At 37.5% G+C, this 21,789-nt stretch overlaps 1 protein-coding gene and 1 long non-coding RNA gene across 8 annotated transcripts in view; both read left to right on the top strand.

Moving 5' to 3' along the window:
• SATB1 (SATB homeobox 1) overlaps nt 1-21,789 on the top strand; it is a 98,851-nt gene that overhangs the window by 69,772 nt on the left and 7,290 nt on the right. The window lies entirely within an intron of this gene.
• LOC309660464 lies at nt 633-21,222 on the top strand. The gene is made up of 2 exons (XR_014263425.1): nt 633-15,676; nt 16,010-21,222. It is a non-coding gene; the product is annotated as an uncharacterized lncRNA (long non-coding RNA).

A 21,789-nucleotide genomic window follows, 5' to 3' on the forward strand; every position in this document is an offset into this window, starting at 1 on the left:
CATTATATATCATCTGCATTTAGTTCTCAGTAACCCTGTGGGCCGTAACATTGATTTCCTCATTTTACACGAGGGTTACTTGACTGAAAAGTAGGAGAGCCAACCCCAAATTCTCTGCATCTCTGCATCACTATTTTAGTGTCTCTTCAGGGTTCCAGGCAGCATCAGGACCAAAGGAAAGAGGAATTAAGGATGCTGGACTAATTGATAGTGGAAATGGGAGGGGCTTTCCTTTCTTCATTGACATATTCATGGAATATGGGTTCTTGCCAACATAGGGCCCTTAGAAGCCAAGCTTTTTCATGTCTGTTTGGGGTTGGGGCGTAGGGAAGGGTACATGGTAGAAGACTCAAAGGAGGCTATGGTCCAGGCTGTTCTGGTATTGGGAAATGATTTAACCTTTTTGAGCCCAAGATTTCTTTTAACATGGGAGGAGGTCCCATGCTGTCATGTATGCAGAAGAGCTTTTAGATTTGCAGCACTGTAACACAAATAGATAATGTCTCTTATAACGTGCTAAGCAAAAGACTCAGACCTCCACACAGAGTGACTTATTTATTATCTATTTATGTATCTCAGATACCTTTTATTTTACAAGGTAAAGCTTTATGTAAATCCCCTGAATGGCAGGCAGCAGAATTATTTTGAAAAGATAGTACAGCCCCAGAATGTGGTGGAACCAGACATGTGTAGCTGTGGTCTGCAATGACTAATGCGCAAAGTATTTTCAGGAAAAGAAACCAACTTTTCAGATCCCACCATTTCGCATGTATTATACTTTCTCTTCGATGAGTAATAGAAATGAGATTTTTTTAACGTTAATAGAAATGTCTGGGTAAAGTATGCAAGTGCAAACTGAAGGTAGGCCACTTTTTGTGCTTGGGTAGGAAAGCAGGCTAACGCAAACTTTAAAAAGATGATATGCTTTAAACATAATGTGAATAGCTACAAATGAATACACTGTATATTCAGGGTATTCAAATAAGCAGCCGTTTTTCCAAGTGAATCATATTAGAATTTTATCAAACATTTAGTCTGGTAATATTCAAATAATTATGAGAGCAGAATTCGCTAATTTTACTGTTTAAAAAAAAATAGTTGATTTGGGTAATAACCATTACAGTATCAAGGTTCAGTTACTGTTCAGTGGTTATAGTGTTTTCATATGGGAGACGGAAATGGAATTTTTTCCTTAATGGTGGCAGATGTTGGAATCTAATTTTATTCCACAGCAAACCTCCTGAGAACTCTGAGACTTAAGGTGTATGTCCAGCAAGGGGACATTAGCAGTGCCGTAGGCCTTGCCTTGTACGTCGAATTGTTACATTGATTTTCATGTTTGCAGAGGTGGAGGTTGCAGATACAGTAATGCAGTCAGAATAAAGGGCTTTTCCAGAGCGGCTGCATCCCCACTTGCGTTTAGAAAATGATTTTCTCTAGTGCTTTATTGAACAGGGTATTTCTTTTAGGTGAAGCAACTAGATGATGGAAATTCTATTTGACTGAACATGCTTTTCAATAGAATCTTTTGCAATCTCTACCTATACCAGTCCTGTAGTTACTGGAGTCTTTGGCTGCAACAACTTCGACTGCTTGATAGGTGTGGTTTTTTGCACTAAAAAAAGAATTTCTGCCTCTGTGAAGATAGCACGACCAGTAAAAGAGACCAAATAATTCGAAGCCTTTTGCTTTCTTCCATCTACTTTTCAGACACTTTTGTCATTGAGATTCAAGACCTCTAGGATGGGAGAGAGAGGGGAGAGTGAAGGAGAAAGAAGAAAGCTTTAGTGCTCTTTGGGCTTGTAGGTAAAAAAAGAAAAAAGCATCTTCAGATTTGGTAATTCTTAGATGGTGATTGGAATGCCTTAAATACGAGTAAGACGTGATATGTCACAAATCATTAGAGATAGAAATAGGGCTAAGAATGTCATTTTCATTGCTGGTTATAGGAATCTACAGTGATAAAATCCAGGAAAAAAAAAATCACGGCACCATGACTGCATTGTGTATTCTCGCATGTCAGCAAAGGCATCTTTTATTTTGTTAGCATCAAATTACACTTCCCGGAAACTACACTTTGAAGCCCTGTGCTGATTCATGCTTTTGGAATGTTCACATAACAGACTTCGCTGCAACACGATTTCACCTGTGTAACCTCCTGTTTGAGATCCACAGGAGGCCCCTGCAGATTTGCGAGTCACGGTTCCGGTTATTTCTGGTGCCACATGCTTTTCTAGCAGCCTGTGGGAAGATCTTTACATCGTGTCCTCAGAGCCCCTACTCTTGGGCTAATAGAGTTGCCTTCAGCCAGCATCTAAGGAGAGAACTGCCTCTTCATACATTTTCCATCTAGTGCCTTATTTTATTTTACTTTATTCATTTATTTATTTATTTTTTACACTGGGCGGGAGGAGATCCTGGGGAGATACAGGTTAGGTTTCCCTGGATCAGCTTCCGGGAAGAAGGAAGAGGCCAGAGGAATGCTTGAAGGGAGAAGAGAAGTAAGACAGCCCAGCGTGTAGCATCTCAGGACCTGCCTGTATTCAGGTTAACCCACATTTGGGGAGGGCCCGGTGCTGCCTTCTTGATAAGGACCTGGAGTCCCGTCCATCTCCTATTTCAGGTGTTCTGTGGGAGCCATCTCTAAAAATCCCTTCTGTCTAAATATTGGGAATCCATATTGGATTTAGTTTTCTACAGTGTAGACCTATCTTTATGTCTCTAGTGGTTGCTCAACAGGACTTTTGAAATTAATGGCTTTAAATACATAAACATTGACATAATCTGGCAGTTTAGATTGTATGTTATACGATGTTTTAAGACCTAAATTTGTGAATCTGAATATGAGCCCTTTCCACGTTTCTGTGTTATAAAAACAAGCATATGTTTTAATTAATCTAGGGTTTGATCAAGGAGGTTCAGAATTATTAAATAGAACACTTACTGGCCGATCATATTTTGGGCTAAAAAAAAATCACGTAAAGGGGTGTTTTTCCCCAAGGCACTTGATATTGTCTATTGCAGCAAGTCGGAAACTTCTTGGTTATCTTGTTGCCACCTTCAAATCATTTAAAAATTTCTTTTCCTCTAAAATTTAAAATGCGGTAACTAGAGTGATATAAATGCATCTTCCTCATTATCCCATTTAATAAGTTCACTGTAACAAGTATAGTCATAACTCATTGAGCCCAGTTTCTCCATCTTTCAAAAAATGTCATAGGAAAATATTAGTCAAGATTTGAAAAGAAGCAATTTGTGAATATTGAGCCAACTCTCTAAAGAGGATCATCACGTGAGGAAGTTCCAGGAAGGTGACCACAGGAGTGGTCCACTTTGAAGCAGGCCAGTGTAATGCATTCTAAAGCATGAGTATAGCAAGTACATATTTGTAGAATCTGCTTTAATCTAAGGCCACCTTTTGTCGTAAAATGTAGTATAAGTTGAAAAGTGGGTACTCAGAATATCCTACGAGTTCCTCTTTTTGGAAGCCATTCTATAATCATCTTTGACAGTTGAAGAGTTAAAGTTCTTCAGGACAGGATCCAGTATCTACAAAATGGGAGTAGGGAAGAGACCAAACCCATGGGGTTTTAACTCTTAAGTAGGAATGAATTTCAAAACGGAATGTCATTCAGTTAAACTTCACACATAATTATAACACTGATTTCGTTCTTTCACAAACTACCAAGTGAAAAGACAAAGTGTTTTCTCAGAAGTCTCAACAGTTGTCTTTTATGGTTTGGATAGTAAAGGTAGGTTTTATTTTAGCTTTATCTTCTTTTTCCCTCATATGAGAAATGAAAATAAAAGCCCCATGAAACGAATGAGCTCTAAAAATGCATTTATGCAAAATGACAATAGAAAAATAGCTCTGGAAGAAACTGCACTGTTAAACTTTGACATCAGTGAAAGGTACTAAAAGAAGGATGGAAGAACTTATGTTGGTAATAGGAATCTGATGTAGAATTTTTTGGCCTTGCAAGACCTGCACCTTAAAAAGTAACCTTTGAGATTATTCATTTTTATAACTATAGTTGTTAGGCTTTTGCACATGTAGTTCTTTTGCGTGACAAAATGACACAACTAAATCATAGACCATCCATTTATATATATAAAAATATATATACAAAATATACATATTAAAAATGTTATATATATAAATATGTTTATATTTATAAACATATTTATAAATATATAAATATAAATACATAAAACAAATAAATATATTTATATATCATATAAATATAAAATATATATGTATATTTTATATATATAAAATATATATGTATTTTAGAGATTACTAGAAATATAGCCACTTTATAATTTATCATTAAATACCTTGTAAAAATATAAGCTCCAATCTGCTGGTGGCGTCACCATACAATCGCTAAATTGATGAAGTTGTCCTTTTTCTAAGACTTAATCTACTTCTGTTGTCTGGTCATAGAGAATCTGTTCTCCTTCGATTTCTTGCTTCAACCATTCCAGTGGCCTTTTGTATAATTTTTTTTTTTTTTTTAAACAATCCCCTTTTCAACCCGTATGCCTCAGGAATTGGGTTGAAACACACTGTTTCATAAACCGCCAGCCTCCTCGGCTGCCTCGGTGCCTCTGATTCCGTAAATCAGATCATAGGCAGCATGCTGTCGTATAATAAGGTGTCTGATCCTTATTACCAGTTTGTTGATGCACAGGCTCCTTCAAATTGACCATTGCAACACATGGTTTCCCCTGAAACTAGCTGTGATAATTAGCGTGGTTCTAATGAGACAGAATGTCACTGATCTTGTGCTGAACTGTCGAGTCTTGATGCTACGGGTGGGAACTGTCAGAGCCTGCCATCTGTGACAGCGCTTGGCGTATTCCGGTGGCAAGGTAGAGCATGCTCAATAGACTAGTTTCAAACAAATGGCCCTTTTCTTGACGAGGGCTCTGCGTTCTGTTCAACTCCAGAATGTTTGCCCCAACTTCAGCCTACGCCAAAACCCATTTTGAGATCCAAAGGGGAAGAAATATTTAAACCTCTGTTATATGTTACAAAAGAGAGGACTCTTTTGTTTAGCAGGTGAATTTTAAGTGGCATTCCTTCCCTTGGGCTTTTTTTTTTTTTTTTTGTCTCTCCCAGTGGCCCCATATCGTCAGTAAGGCAGTCCTGGAAGAGCCTTTCCCCCAATTTTCAAATTGCCTTGTTTAAAAGAGATTTGTCGGGGAGTTGGGCTGGCTCGTCATGATGGAGCAGTCAGATTTAGCAGAGAGAGAGGGGGAACGAAAGGAATAGTTGAGAGTGTGTCTAGGAATACGCAAGTTGAACAGCAGAATGAAGACGGACGGGATGTTAGATCTGTAGGCTCCAGAGAGAAGTGGAGATTTTTTTTTTTTTTTTTTTTTTTGCTAGAGTACAAGTCCAGCGCTGCTTATCATTCCAAAATATGCTTTGTTGCTTTTTATTTCCTCTTCTCTGGCAGACCACACAGGGCTTGTTCTGAAGAACATTTTCACTAATCTGATGAGGCAGCCAAATACGCCGGGAAAACTGCTTTAATGATCCCACTAATTACCTCAAGTCAATATGAACTGTATTATTAGACTGAGGGAAAATATTCCATTAGGTCTCCCCCTTGGGAGTTCCTCCGCTTTGTGATGTCACCGAAGCCTTCACCCTCTCGCTTGTAATTAATTTTATTTACACACGCAGGCACGCACAAGGTCACACCTGCACAACCGGCGCTGGCCAGGGAGCTTGTGGCACTCGGGCTTAATCAGATCTGTCATAATTACCATTCTGCATGTTTCTGACACACGCTGTGAAATATTTCAATTTAACTGCCGCTACCAGCACAACCAGATGTAGTGCGAGTGTGGCTGCATTGGAAATATTATTCCTCAGGATAAACTCTCTCCTCCTCCTCTTTTCCTTCCTCCCCCCCCCCTCCGCCCCCAATTTACAGCTAATGTAGCACAGAAGCTGATGGGTCCTGTAAATCTTGAATGCAGCGCTAGATTGATAACAGGCGATTAGACAGTTTAACCACAAACAGCTTGTTCATTTTTCACAAATGAAAACCACATGTGGTGTAACTAAAATTTCAGGCCCTTTTTTTTTTTTTAAGAGTTGGGGTCTGTATGTGTGTGTGTTGGAGATGTGCTTAAATAAAAATAAAATGCAGTGGAATGAAGTGTCTAGAAAAATGGAGAAGTTGCCTAGTTTTTTTTCCAGGTGATTTTATGAAAACCATCATCAAATTCCATGTTTTCACTTTAGCCAAAACTCGAATGGGAAAAAGATGGTACTCTCTGTTTCCTTTTTTTGGTACAATTTTTCTTTTATTTTCTTTCTCTCTCTCTCTCTTTTTTTTTTTTTTTTTGGTATGGGAGGGATAATATCCTTGGAGTCTCTGCCTTTTTTATTTTGTCAGTGTTAAGCCTTTTATTTGAACATAAATTTTGAAAGAATTTCTACAGTGGGCATATGCAGTTTTTTAATGGACAGTTTCCCTTATTTTTGTTAATGAAAAATTGTTAGTTTAGGCGTGCTGGTCATATTCCAGATAATCCCAAAACAAAAATGGACCCAATCAAAAAATTTATTTCCTAGAGAGGTGTGTTAATTTGCAGAATCAGTTTGAAAGGTAGAGTTGAAAACCAGTGAATTCTGTTGCTGCAGAAATAGTGGAGATACCCTGGCAGAAAGTGCAGGTGCAGGGTAACCATATAAGGCCAAAGTTATCACCAGTCTCAGAAGAATTCAGCCATAAGAAAATTAAAGTACTGGAGCCATAAGAAGGCAAATAAGCTGGTGGAAAACTAAAATTAAGAGAGGAGAAAGGAATAAGATCAGTGGTGATTTAGAATCGTACCTCTAGAGAAGGCTCACAACCATCCGCTTTAGAGAACATTTAAAACATAGATCAAGATAGTGAAGTGTCTTTTAATGCCAAATAAAATACACTCTCTCTTTTTATCTTTATTTTTGTTTTACTACTAAAGTTATGAGCCTCGTTTGGAAGCTTCCTAAAGTTCCATGGTGATTCCTATTACTGATAAGAGGTACCGTTTCCCATAGAATAGCGGATTTTTCCCCTTTATTTCCTTCCCTTAACCATTTTTCCCTCTTTTTTATTTCCTCACATAAAAAAAAAACTTCCCAAGTTTTCACTGTTTGCTTAGAGTTTGCTCCATAATATCTTCCAACTTTGAAATCTAGCATTTTTCTGCCTATTCATACTTTCTTCTGGCCTCATTATCACTTTAGAGGAAAAGAAGGTATTTTCGTTTTAGTTACAATCCCTCTTCCATCTCAGCTGCTAAGCAGTTTACATGGTTAATACCAAATTATTAGGTCAGTTTCTTCGAACAGTCTTAATCTACCTTTATAATCATTTTGCAAGATACAGTTATTGTGGAAGATTTGATTCAAGCCTCACATTACCTGTCACATCGCTATTGTGTACAGATATAACCTCAGAATCCTTCTTAGCACACAGGTGAAAGCACCCGTTACTAATCAGTGAGATCCATCCACAATGGCTTGCTGTCACTTTTTATTTAGGATTCCCAAGAAGAGGTTTGAAATATATAGTTGTATGGGGATGAGTCCAAGAAATAAGAAAAGTAGAGGTTAAAAAAAAGTACAGCTTATGACTTCATTGCTCCTCACCTTGCTTTAGTGACCCTGAAGATTTTGCATAGCTACTTCAAGATAGGTTAGCCAGCATGCAAATTGAATCGCATTTTGCAGTCATTGGTAAAACTCGCCACTTAAAGGAAACTTGCCTTGTTTTTTTTGCAAGTGAAAGATTTCATTTATAACCTGAAAAATCATCCCTAGCTTTCCACATTTGCAAACTTTAGTTTTCATGTGTTAGGATTTCTTTGTGTCTAAGCACACCTGTAGATACAAAAGGGAAGAGGAAAGAGAACCAAAAAAAAAAAAAAAAGAATTGCTGTTTAGGGATGCTGGGGTATGTGTGAAGTTTGAGAATATTCAATATTTTGAGTATGAGGGAAGAGCATGTCTTTCCATTAAATTTAATGAGACTACAAGAATCTCATTATTCAAAGAAAATATTGTAATTTTCTTTACGGACCCTGCTGGGTCCCCGTCTAACGAAAGGACAGTTTTCACGTATCTGTTAGCAAGTGCCGGTTGAAGATTGGGTTGAAAAGGAATTTATAGACTTGATCCTGCCTTTCAGCTCAGTCCCCCTTCTTCAGCCACTCTGCAGTCGCTCTTCTCCACTGCCCTCAGATCCTTAGGAAAATGTACAGGAAGGAGAATTAGTTTCTTTGAATACTTTCTGCTGTTTTCTTTTGGACCCACTGTCTGCATTTTTCATCAGCATTGTCGAAGTCATCAATATCGTCTATTAGTGTAGCTCACGTTTCTATTCCAAGCTGAAAGGAAGGGGGGAGGACATGGTTCCTGATTATCTACATCAGAAATAGGATTGTCCATAAAGTCACATGTGGTTTATATAACAACTTGTACATAAACTGCATCTTTCAGAGAAAGCATTGAGGACTGCAAAGAGTCGGAGGGGGGGTGTCCCAATTTCCTGTCTATCATGTTGTGGATTCCCCTGGGCAGGTTGCTTGACCTTTCAGGCTTCTAACTTTCCCTTCAGGAAGGTGACATAGATTGGGTCGGACTCTGTAATGTCCCAGGCAGTTCCAGGTTCTGTGAGTTTGTTGCTGAAACAGGTGCACAAGTGTGAAAAAGGATGCTCTTTTGACTGAAGGTCCTGCTGACAGGTGTGTTAGTGTGGGAATGAGTCACAAAGGAGGCAAGGTTTTGAATAATGGAAGGGCTTAGTTTGTGGGGACAAAGTGCTATTTTGAGGTCTGTAGCCCAAAAGGATTATTTATGAGTGGCATATAGTGAGGAGAACTGATTGTTTGGAATCCAGGGTATGAACTCCATGTTATACAGTGTGAGATGAGCTCAAGATTGATATGATCTCATCTGAGACTTGTTGCTAGAAAACTGGAAGATCCCCCTCTCTCATCAGGGACCTAGCAAAGTCAGGACACTATAGAGAGGAGGTGAGCTTCATTCAGTTGGGCGTGGGCTTGGCTTACTATGTGGTGAAGCAGTGGTTGCCAACACCATATGACTTAGAGATTGCTAAAGAGTTTCCCCCTTTAACATGTCTTTTTTGGGTTTTTAACTGATGCCTGGAAGTCCACCTTTAACTTCTCATTTGGGGGGATTAATGAAAGTTCTTCAGGGCAGGATAGCACATCAAAGAGGAAAAAATAGACTCAGTCCGTGAGAAATCACAGGTTTGGAAGAGGTTCGTGAAATGGAGAGTAAACCAGGAGGAGGAGGCAGGGAATGGCTGCTGATGTGAAGGAACATCTTGAAGCCCATATTTGCAGCTTGTAACTTGGTACCTGTAGCATGCGTTTAATAGCTGCTGAGGAGTGCCCGTCCCCAAGTGTCTCCTTTAAATATTTACCCATTTTACTTCTGGTACCAACACTAGGCTACTTGTCAGGGTGTTACTTGGCTGGGTTCATTGATGGAGTATTTGGTGGTTTAAATGCAATGCAGATTAGGTAAAAATAAATTACTTTCAATACGGTCAAGAAAGTGAAGGCTATAAATAAAATATACATTCACAAACAGACAAATGCTATTAGAAAATCCAGCTCAGTCTATGCCAAGCTGTTACTGTCTAAATTGCCTTCTTTCTTCCGGGCTTGCAATTAATTTTTGCTTGTGTGTTTGGAGATTGGGGGAAGGGTAATAGCCTAATGGGTAATGATTTTATTTTAGTATTTTGATTAAAGAGACTAAATAACTTGGGCCCTGGGTAGCCATAAGGACTAAAGCCTTATCCATCAAGCTTAATTTCTAGGCAGAAAGTTGTGTTTATATTTTTGGATAAACATTGCATTATATGTAATATAAAGTGATGCGATGGTAATGTGCTCATTTTCTACCTATCCCCACTTCCTTTACCCTCTTTCCTACTCACTTTCTTTTCTTTCTTTAATCCTTTGACTAGCTTCCTTCTGCCCTGTTTTCAAATCTTAAAGGCGTGTCCTTTGTGACGAGTTGCTCTTTGAAGAGGTGATGAGAGGAAAGACCAACCATTGTTTGATTTGTAAGCCTTCCCCCCTCTACCTCCACCCCCCAACAGCAAGCACCTGCCTTAATTCCATTCCTTTCCCCACCTGCATACTGTATCCGCCCTGCTACTTTATCCTCTTCTATTTGGGAAACCCAGGTGTCTTTGGAAAATTGATAGTGTTCCTCTCCTGGCACATACAGACATTTCTCAAAGGATACTCTACTAATCTTGCTTACCTTTATAGTTATTGGGGTGGTATGACGTTAGTTAACTACGTCAGAGTATGCATGCTTTCTTTATTCAGAGGGTGGTAAACCCATTTACTGAGTTTGTAACAGGACCAGGGAAAAACAGTGAGATATATATATGTGCTAGTGCAATTGTCAATCAAGAAATTTCAAGCTGTAAAACTGTTGTTTTTATGAACAAAAGCTCATCCAGAACTGAAATACATAAATGGGATAAAAGTCTTCCCCCGTTCTGATTGACTTGAGGATTGGTTGGGGGCGGGGCGTTCTCGTCAACACCCCACCCTACGTACACACACAACCAGGGCACTGCTGAAACACCCCTGGTGGAAAGCTGGGACTCCTCAGGACGCAGTCTGGGAACCATTAACTAGTGATTAACTGTTTCCCTCCAACCCATCTCTAAGAGGCATGGTCCTTTAGTGGCAAAAAACAAACAAACATGATAAGCAAATCTGTTCCAAGAACTTATAAATACCAAAGTTTTGTAATCTACTAGGAGCTTTTATATAAGATAGTTCTGGAATAATATTTGAAATATATGTGTGTATGTATCTACGTTGTATACAGACATATATTGCAGGGGGCACCCTCTTCAGGAGTTCTTAACCTGTGTCCCATCTTCCCCCAGGGGGTCCATGCATGAACTTGAATAGAATAAAAAAACTTTATTTTCACTAATGTCTTACTGAAATTTGACATTTTATTTAATTATCAATATAGGCAACAAGTCACAGTAGTATTAGCAATACGTATGAATTTGTCACCAATAAAAATCACAAATATTTTCATATCACATTTTTATTGTAGATATCTCAAAATACTATTTTTGCTCATCACTCTGAAATTATGGTAGTTATTAGATCTGTTCCTAGATCTTGCTATTTGGTACGTTAATAAAGAAGCACATATATTACTGTATGATACAATTTGGATGACTGTATTTCAGTACAGTTGGTTTTCTTCGTAATTTTATGCATTTTATTTCAGGCACATAAAAACATTTTTCTGAAAACAGTGGGCTTTACCAGACTGCCAGAAGGGTCCATGGCACAATAGAGATGAGACCAATGATTAGATAAGTTGTGTGTTGGAAGAAAAAATTATATATTTTTTTAACACGTTAGCTGAGGAATTCTTGAATTTGCCTGGGAAAGAATTGTTATTTGTTTATTACTTTTTCAATGCTTATTTTTCAAGTGCCCTTCACTCCAAAGCATGTAAGCAGGGGTTATGATCAGATCATTGCAATGACATTTCAAACCACAACAAAAACCTTACAGGCCACCTTTCTCCAGCATTCTGATGCCTACATATAGTGCTGGAATTCGAAGAGAGAGTACCTTTGCCCTTAGGCTAGAAACTTTTTGCCAGGTAAACTACACCTTTGCTATCAGCTTACACATGAAGTTCAAGCTGTTCTGACCTCACTGGACAGTAAGTGCTGGGAGAAATAATTCCCTATGATGTCTGCCCCCGCATCTCTTAGCCTCACAGTAGATGGCACGTAGATGGCGCTTTGTAGTTTTTTGTAGAAGGATGGAATGATTCAGAAGCAAATTCATCGGATCACAATTTTGCCCTCACAAAAGTGGGCATATTCCTAAGGTAGTCCCAGCAGGGGGGGACCCTGTGCTCAGAAAGGCAGGATAGGGCCAGACTCCACCCCTGTCCTTCTACCCCCGGCCCCTCTCTGGACTTGCTCTCCCCAGTGTAGCACGGGACCAGTGGTTGTGAGGCGTAACTGCCGGCCTGAGTGGCCCCAGCCTCCCTTGTCTCCTGTCACTGGTAAATTTCTAACCTGCCCTTTATCACTGGGACCCCCACGATGCTTCTAGAAATATTTACGCTTTCTTTTTTTAAAGCCTACTTGTGAATCTCAAAATTTGAGTCCCTCAATTAAGCCGACTTCTGATGAGTCGGTGTGCATAATGGGTAAAATGATGCGGTTTTTGGCCACAAAATGGGTGTTACTCTATCAGCAAAATCATAAGCAACTTGGGAGCTTGTAATGACCCTGCCCGCTTGATTGTTCCTCTAAGATATGAGTCCCATAACTTTTACAATCCCGAATTGCCTTCCCCTGGTTTTAAAAATTCTTTTGTTATCTCTCCTAGAATATCATAGAGGGAAGATTTAAATTTTTAATTCCCAGCCCCTCAATATGCATAATGGGAAGTATAGCTCATCTGAGGAGATATCTGCAATATTGAAAAGTTTTATATAAATCAATTAAAAATGCAGTGGCAGAAATATTTGTTTAAATTAACCTGACAATAGATTATTTTTGTCAGCAAACAAACCAGTGTATCGAGTCAATCATAACCTAAAAATTGTTCATCTTATAGATTCATATTTTTATAGTTTTTTTTTTTTTTGCACATGGCATATACACATATTCAGCAACAGTTTTTCTTAGTGATCATCATAATTTTGAAGAGAAAAATAAATATTGTAAATTTTTAGTAGTGACTTAAGAATGCAACATGATAAGAAATTTGCTTCGTAATATTACAGTATAAGAACACATATTTATTGGGGTCAAGGGATTTGGGAAAAGGTAAGTTTCCCAGGAAGCTTCTGCTTTAAACAGTCTAATGTATTTGCCTTTGATAGAAGCCTTTAATAGTGCTTCTCTGCCTCTTAAACCTACTAGTTTCAGCTCGCTTTGAATCTTATTCCTTTGAAATGCAACATTATTATGAATGTAAGTTGTTGGACTTTGCTACAATACACAATGCCCTCAGGAATTGTAGAGGTGTATACAGTTTTTTTGCCACTAACTAAATGTCCCAGACTGTGCCATTTTTCTATTTTCCTCTGATCCCCCAGCTTACTGCCACTTCAGTGTTGCAGGAAATCTTTTGCTATATTTTTACACTCACTCATTCAAGTGTGAGCCTTAAAGCGTCTCCAAGCCCCTTGGGTGAAGGAAAGTGTAGAGTATGCTGTTCAGGGGGCTCTTTGCATTGACATTTGTTTATGATAAATGTAACTCAGGTAACAGAGATGGGGGTGGATTGGAATAAAGAAACCCATCAGCCTTAGTTCGTGGAAGAAATGCTGAGGGCCTGAACCAGAGCAGTAGGAATGGAAAAGAAGGAACAAATTCAAGACGCCTTCTGAAGGAGTAGAATTGACAGGACTTCGTGATTGTTGCTTATGGAGGAAGCAAAGAAGAAAAATCATATTTTTAAATTGAAGCCGTTTGCTATGTTTTTTTTTTATTAAAAAACAGTACTAGCCAATTTAGAAAAAAAATTTTAATGCAAGCATAAAGGAGGAAAGAACATAAGAAATAACCATAATCCTAATTAACTAGTGATAACCTGATTTATGTTCTTTGCATATACACATACGTGTATGTGTGTATGCATATATGTATACATATCATGTATGTATACACATATACATGTGTGCACATGTGTGTGTGCATATATATGCCTTTCATTCATTCATATGCTATACCCACCTTTTAATTCCCTATTGAGGTATATTTAAGTTGTATTCAACTTTTGCTGTCACAAATAATGCTAATGTGAACATTATTATAGTTAAATATTTGTATACATCTTTATTATTTCCTTATGATTAATTCTCAGAAGTAGAATTATTGGATCAAAAAAGGCATTTGTGTTTTAAAGGTAATTGGTAGTCATTTCTACATTCAACATTTCTACCTTGTGCTTCAGAAAGTATATACCAATTTACTTCAAATCACAGCCTTTCAGCTGAGGTGACTGGGTGAGTGGTGATGCGGTTAATTGAGTTAAGCTATATAGGAGGAGCCTCGTTTGTGGGAGGAAGATAGTGGGTTCAGGTTGGGATGTGGTAGCTGAATTATTTTCATTAACTCCCTAGATATTTCACATTCCTTTGCATTATCTTTGTGATAATGACAACAATAATAAAAATAATAACAGCTGACATTCATCATACTGTTACTGTGTGCCAAGCCCCTTGCGTGAATTATCTCACTAATTCTTACAACACTGTGAGTGGTGGTAACATTACCCCCATTTTACAGAGGAGAAAATTGAGGTCTAGAGAACTCAAGGAACTTGACCAAGGTCACAGGGCTAGTCAGTAGTAGAATAGGTGTTAAAATGAAAATCCAGGCTTTCTTAACAAATAGATCTTAGAAGTACATTATAAAGAGGAGATGAAGTCACAGTAATTAAGTTGCATCCTCAAGAAAGTATGGTAAAAAGCAATGGCGAAAGAATGGATTCCAAAGCAACTAGTCTACCTATTTTTCCTAGCGTATTGCTAATTCATCTCTTTTTTTTTTTTCATTATTCTTCCCACTCTAAATACTGCCCATTCTTAAAAGCCAAACCAACATGACTCTACATCAGCAAAGACTTCCTTGACCACCCCAGTGCATCTCTCCTTCCTCTCCTCTTGGTTCCCACTGGATGTCTGCCCCTCACTGACCTTCACTGCATACTGCCTTGCTCTAGTAATTATTTTTGAATGTCGCCTCTTCCCAAATGTACTGTGAGCCATTTAAGGGAAATGCTTTTGGTTAAGTCCATCAGACCTTTTTGTAGTTATCACGGACCGGGCACTGGGCTAAACGTATCCTATTTCATTTGTACCAGCTGCAGTCTTGTGAGATGAATACCATTATTATCTGCACTTTGTAGAGGAGGATCTGGGGCTCAGAGAGGTAATTTGCTCAAGGTTGCATACGTAAATGCCTATAACAGGATGTAACCCTTAACTGGTACACTGAGGTGATTGAGAGTAGCTGGAAGGAGTGTTAGTATTTGGATGGGCAGAAAAAAAGGGGAGAGCGCTTTCCTGTTCGAGAGAACAGTATAGGGAATGGGAGTAGAATGTGGGGAAATGGGCAACAGTTAATAAATGGTCCGATGAATTAGGACCTAAGTGTGATTGAAGGACCCTTCAGTGACCTCTGGGGAGGGTGACCTTCTTCTCTGTCTTGGGAAGCTTTGAAGGTCATTTTGAGCCAGTAGGATAACTTTGGGTCGTTTGAAAACAAAGACCAGAGCAGTGATTTTCATCCCAGCCTCCTTTTTCCAAGGGCATCTCAAAGAGGAGGACTAAGGGGGGATTCAAGAAAGCTTAATTAAACCTGTGTATTTACCTATCAGGAAGTTGCGCAGGCCAAGTCAAACATCGTATTTATTTGCTTCTTGTAGGGATCACAACTCTCTATGATAACCCTTGTTTTCTCATTCTTCCCCAAAGCTCTAGTCTTCATTGGTATACACTTTCCCCTAAGTTAAGAGAGGAAAAGGAGTGATTACTTAAAGGCTATTTTGTTCAGAAATTAAGATAATTGTCCATTGGACATAATTAAAAAGAGTGTTTGGGGCTTCCCTGGTGGCGCAGTGGTTGAGAATCTGCCTGCCAGTGCAGGGGACACAGGTTCGAGCCCTGGTCTGGGAAGATCCCACATGCCGCAGAGCGGCTGGGCCCGTGAGCCACAATTACTGAGCCTGCGCGTCTGGAGCCTGTGCTCCGCAACAACAGAGGCCGCGATAGTGAGAGGCCCGCGCACCGCGATGAAGAGTGGCCCCCACTTGCCGCAACTAGAGAAAGCCCTTGCACAGAAACGAAGACCCAACACAGCCATAAATAAATAAATAAATAAATAAATAAATAAATAAATAAAATTTAAAAAAAAAAAAAAAAAGAGTGTTTGGTACCTAAGAGTATCATTCAAGGAAAATGTACCCCAGCGCTGACAAGTCAGTGGTGGGCAGAATGGAAAGGAGCAGACGATTCTTTATGGTAGAAACAGAGGTGAAAATTGTTGCAAGTATTACAGCGTGAACCTTGGGGGTATGGTGTTTTCTGTCTTTTAATGACACTTGCTATGAAGAGTGAGGAGAGAATAAGAACTTAAGATTTTTTTTTAAACAAACAGATGTGGTATTTTATTTTTTATTTTTTTGGATTCTTTAAACTGAAGTATAGTTAATTTACAATGTTTTGTTTCAAGTGTACAGCAGAGTGATTCAGTTTAATATCTATATATCTATTCTTTTTTCAGATTTTTTTCCATTATAGGTTATTACAAGATATTAACTATAGTTCCCTGTGCTATACAGTAGGTCCTTGTTGGTTATCTATTTTATATATAGTAGTGTGTGCATGTTAATGTCAAACTCCTAATTTATCCTTCCCCTCCCTTAAGATTTTTGAGACAGAGAGTATAAATGTTAAACAAGAGCCAAACCATATCACTGAAACTTATGTAATGTCAAAAATACATCCTGGATTGAGAGGGAAAAACAAATTCTTTTTCAAAGTCTGTATTCAAGTATCGGACATGTAAGCTAGATTTTTATTTGTTTCATTTAAACTTTGAAGAAACCATCCTGAAAGCAGCTTTGAAGACTATGAAAAAAATAATCTTTAAATTAGATATCTTCCATATATACTTTTTTAAAAGTAAAATGAAGGCTTTCTTTGGAAATTCTGTTTCAGTCGAATTAAGAGATTATCTTCTTGCCAGCTAGTTTAATATGTTGTCTAGAATTTCATAGTTTTATCTTCAGTCCTCCTTTTTCTCCTTCTCAGATTCTTCTTGAAAATATTCTTTAAAACTTTCCTGACAGTCTTAAGTGAGAACCATTTTTATGCTTTTATCTACCCTGGCCATCTGATAATCTTGCTACGAACCAAACAATCTATAGGAAAAGAAATAAAACACCATATTTACGTGTTCCCTCAAGTCAGTGGCTTTGAGAAGGTAAAAAAGAGGTGAACAATCAAACCACAGAAAACAAATGATGTCTTTTTTTTTTTTTTGGCTTGGTTAAATTTTAAGCAAAATTGAAAAATAAAAATCATTTACCGGTGATTCTGAATATTCCTTCTAAATTCACTAAATTTTAATGTGAGCTTCCCCTAGATTGTAGAAACATTTTGCAAATGCCAAACCTCCAGGAACTCTGCTAGATGTGCTTAACCTCTTAAAGACAAAGTGGCAAAAATTTACTCAAGTGAGAAATTTATGGGTAGCCATTTTATGTCCTATTACTACCGCAGTATGGAAACCCACAGATTTTTTGGCTAAGATATTGAGTCCCTTAAATAAACTGTAGAGTCTGGAGAGAGTTTAAAACAGTAACAGTTTAGATGTTTAAAATAGTAATAATTTAAAAAACTAGTATGATTGGGTTTTTTTTTTTCCCCAGCAAAAATACAAGCATCAGAAACCATACCTTGAAAATAAAATATATTTGGGGATACACACACATATACATATATTCCATTTAAGTATGTTTCTTTTTAAAACCCATCTTTGAATAAAGCGAGTATAATATGCTACTTTTCGAATGGCAAATGCATTTATTGCTGCGCCTCTCTTCAAATTTATTTCCCATGTTTTCTTGAATCTGACCAATGTTAACTTAGCAGGAAAAAGTTACTTGTAGTGCCTGCTGAAATTCTCTTTACACAAAGTAGATATTAGTAAACTGGGAAGGAAGATTCATGTATTTCCTGCTAATTCCATAGAGAACATGTATCTTTATTAATGTTAATGGTGGGGACCTCTCATTATGTTATAGAATAATCTGCTTTAGCAAAGGTTTTTCTCCTCAAGAACTTCGTAACATTTAAAGGTTAATATGTTAGGTAAAGAACAATATCTTAAGATAAGCGTTTTTATTACAGGACATGATGGGATGGTTTTTATTAAATTATATGATGATTTGAATGGGGAGAAAAAAGTGCATCGCTTCTTTGCCCTCAACTTTAATGCCTTTAATCAAATAATGACCTTCTGGAAAATAGTTAATTTTCAGCATTTGGAAAGATCAATACCACTTTGCCACCAAAAAATGGCCCAGACGATGAAATCTGATGTATTTAAAGTATCATTTCACCCTTTTAACCTAGTAAATAATTGAAAATGCTTTCAGTAGTGCTTTGCTGCTGTTTTGTTTCTCACTGTTCAAAGTGTTATGATTGTTCTTGAAAAAAGGTTTAAAGTTGGTGTGTGAAGGAAGGATACAGGCCTCACACCCAGAAGTGGGATGGTACCCCCATCAGGCCTTGTGTGTCTCTGCATTAGGGGCCTGGAAGAAGTAATATGTTTTAATACTATTTGAGGCAGAGTGTGTATAAAGCACAAAAAGTGTGAAAATGGAACCCTTCTGGAACGTTCAAGGGGTGGTTTAAAACATCATTAGTCACTTTGCATCTTTTGTGATATCTTTCAACCTTTATGTTGGGGTAAAAGATTCAGTAGCTCTGACAATTAGAACCCATTTCCCCCCCACCCCAGCTTATAGAACATTGATATGAAATTACCCGCGAGCGCAGATAGCTTTGTAAATTAAAAAAAAAAAAAAATTGCCCTCTATTAGCATGTTTGTGGGCAAATTAAAAACTGTCTTCATTAGCATAAGTAACAGATTCTTTTAAAAGTAGAAAATTATTTGCTGAATGATAAATTGCTAGCTCTCTAGTTAGTTGTTGTTGAAAATGTACTCATTCAAAATGCCTGGTGTAGTTTAGTCTACGATACTGAAATTTTTTTGTGTGAGAAGTACTATTTAATGGATCATGTACTTAATCCTGTTCCTACTACTTGCTAAAATGTAATTCATGCTTTCCACTAGAATGTTTGTATCAAATACCTCCCTATTTAGATTGATGTCTTTTAATATCATATATTATTATACTATATGCCCCAGAGATTGGAACAAAATACTCCTGCAAATAACACATGAAAGGTGAGGGTAAGGGGTGGGAGAATAAATACAGACTGCGAAATGTTTTGCTTTTTAGAACTCAAATTACCCATTCTGTTTTTTTTTTAATGTTTTTTCCTTCTTAGTTGCAGGGAGAATTATTTGTCATTTTCTTTCTCTTTTTATAGCTCTTGGGTTTAAAATGTATATGTACGTAACGATAATATATACGTATCTGTATATTGTATTAAGTGACTTTTTTTTTCTCTCTCAGAGAACACTGAAGTCTCTTTTCCCCTGGAAAACTAGTTGTGTTACGTGCTCCCAGCTCTGTCACAGACCAGGCCTTGTAAGGGTTCTCTTTTTATGTGTGTGAGGCTTCCGAGGTACAATAAATTCATTCGTGAAACGAGGTTGCTTTCCTGACTCAGTTAAAAATCACTGTGCACCCCTTATCTGTTAAAATGATAGAAGCAGTGAATTGACTTGAATTAACTGTTCTAAAAAGAGTGGAGTGGAAATCAGAGATTGAGTTTGGGTGGAAATTAAGCAGCTGAGAGATGAAGGTGCCAGGATTTTTATTTCAATGTGGTACAACAAGATGCTGTCGGTAAAGCACATCATTAGAATACTGAGTTTAGAACTGCTAATTTTTCCTTTAACATGAGCGTACAGTCATGTGTTTCATGGACCATGATAAATTGCCATTGTGTTGTCATTGAGTTTGTTTTTGCTTTTTTTCACTACTGGTTTGGCAGTCGTTCTGCATTTTCTCTTTTCCTTTTTCTCCCCCTCTGATCTTCCATGTCTTTCATAGATTCCCTAACCAAAACCAGTCCAAAGAATGTTATTGATTTCATATAGTCTGAGGTTTAGCATCTTGACCATTTTCTTGCTTACAATGGCAAGACATTTACAGATGGTTCTTGGTTCCTATAAAGTACATGACAGGATTTCCTCTGTGGCAGATGGATTCAAGACTTTTAGTTCTCAATAAATGTAGGTTTTACAATACATAACTTTACAGGATTTGTGTTGTGTATAACAGGTTTGAACATATTATCTCAGAATTCATCTGCATGGCATTTTCAGCTTGTTCAGGGTCCATGCCAGTTTTTTTAAGTAATAGGGGAAGTGCTGTGATTGATAGCAAGAGCTCAAGGCGTGATTTTGAATAGAAACAAAGGGTTTAGAACAGAAGGTGTCAAATTCAACTTTGTCAGTTTCAAAAGTAGGAACATCCTGAAAGTTTTACTTATTTATTTACATGTGGCTACTGTTTATATTTTGCCCTCTTTATATGCAGCGTAATGTTGCTTGGCAAATTTACTACATCTAAAGTTTAGGTTGTTCCTTGTGCCATTTTAGTTTTCTGAGAATAGATCAGTCTCATTATTTTAAGGCTGTTAGTCTCCTGTCTTTTCTACTGTTCAGAACAGTTGTGATCTAATTTAATTGTCAGAGCAGTTCCCTACCCCCGCCTATGGTCTTATGATATTTTAAGTCCCAGAGACCTGGCTCAAAAGGTAATTATGTTCACATTTTGCAACAAAGTGCTGCACCTTATTCACCTCCTCCACCCAGTAAATCTATGCATGTATCATTTAAAAAGCCAATCTTAGTACATAGGGAAATCATTATTTTTATTTGTTACATATTACCAGTATTCTGACATATCATTGTCTTTGTTTGCCCTAATAATATGGCTTATGGAGAAGTGACCTAGGAAAAGGTATTAGGGAATTAGAAAGCATTTGGCTTTTTTCGTCACTTTCTGCAAAGCATAGATCAGATTACTGTCATCATTAATAGAGTCTCGATCGATAGGATTTGAGGGCGTCAGAATATTCCGACATGTTTAAATGGTATTATAATAAATTGATCTTCTTTTTGCCAGTGAAATTGGGAATGAGCCAGTTGATTTCTCTGCTGACAAAGAACTAGCCTGTCAGAATATCTGTTTTCCGTTATTTGTTGAGGGCGACGCACAGCACACCGCTCCTCCCCCCATTTTTGTTTTTTGGAATACCCTTGTAGAACTAACAGTTCCCAGCTGCACGCACCGTTAAATATTTTTCTAAGAAGCATCTGATTTCAGTCTCTTAAAATCATCACGTCTCTTGAAAGGCTAGCGGAGACATGCTTCAGATTTATAATTCATCACATTATTTTTAGATAAGGAATTAGAAGTATTATTTAAGGGCAGAGGTTAATAGCAAACTACTGGAAATGTTATGTTAGTCATGCGCAATTAATAAAAATAAGAATCCATCTCATAAGTATAGAGACAAAGAAGTGACAATATGAGCAAAATATTTGTTGAATGAGTCAGGGCTCTTTCTCTGAAATATTTGTGAAACCAGCATGAGTGTGATTGTTTAGGAATTAACTATCATTATTAGCCATTTTAAAAGAACTAATGATTTTCTTTTCCAAAGAACATCTGTGACCCACATGTTTGTTTTTTTTTCCACATATATGCAAGTGCTAACTGATCTCTATGTTACTTTTGAAAGTTTCTAAAAGGATTCGAAAAATTATTGGAGTTCTTCAGCTTTCTCTGAGAAGATTTTCTTACATGAATCGTTCTTAATTTAACTTTTAGCAATTTTTAGTTACAAGCATTTATTGCTAAAAAAAAAAAAAAAAGACATGCTCAATGTTAAGCACTTATTGCAATAGTATAATTCTAGCTAAGTAAAGTAAAAAAAAAAACTGTTCTGTTCTTGATGAACCTTCTAACATCTCTTGAACGGTAAATAAAATTGTAGCAATTTGCTGTGTTTA

Source organism: Balaenoptera physalus (assembly GCF_965194825.1).
Source record: "Balaenoptera physalus genome assembly, chromosome: 4".
Classification (NCBI taxonomy): domain Eukaryota; kingdom Metazoa; phylum Chordata; class Mammalia; order Artiodactyla; family Balaenopteridae; genus Balaenoptera; species Balaenoptera physalus.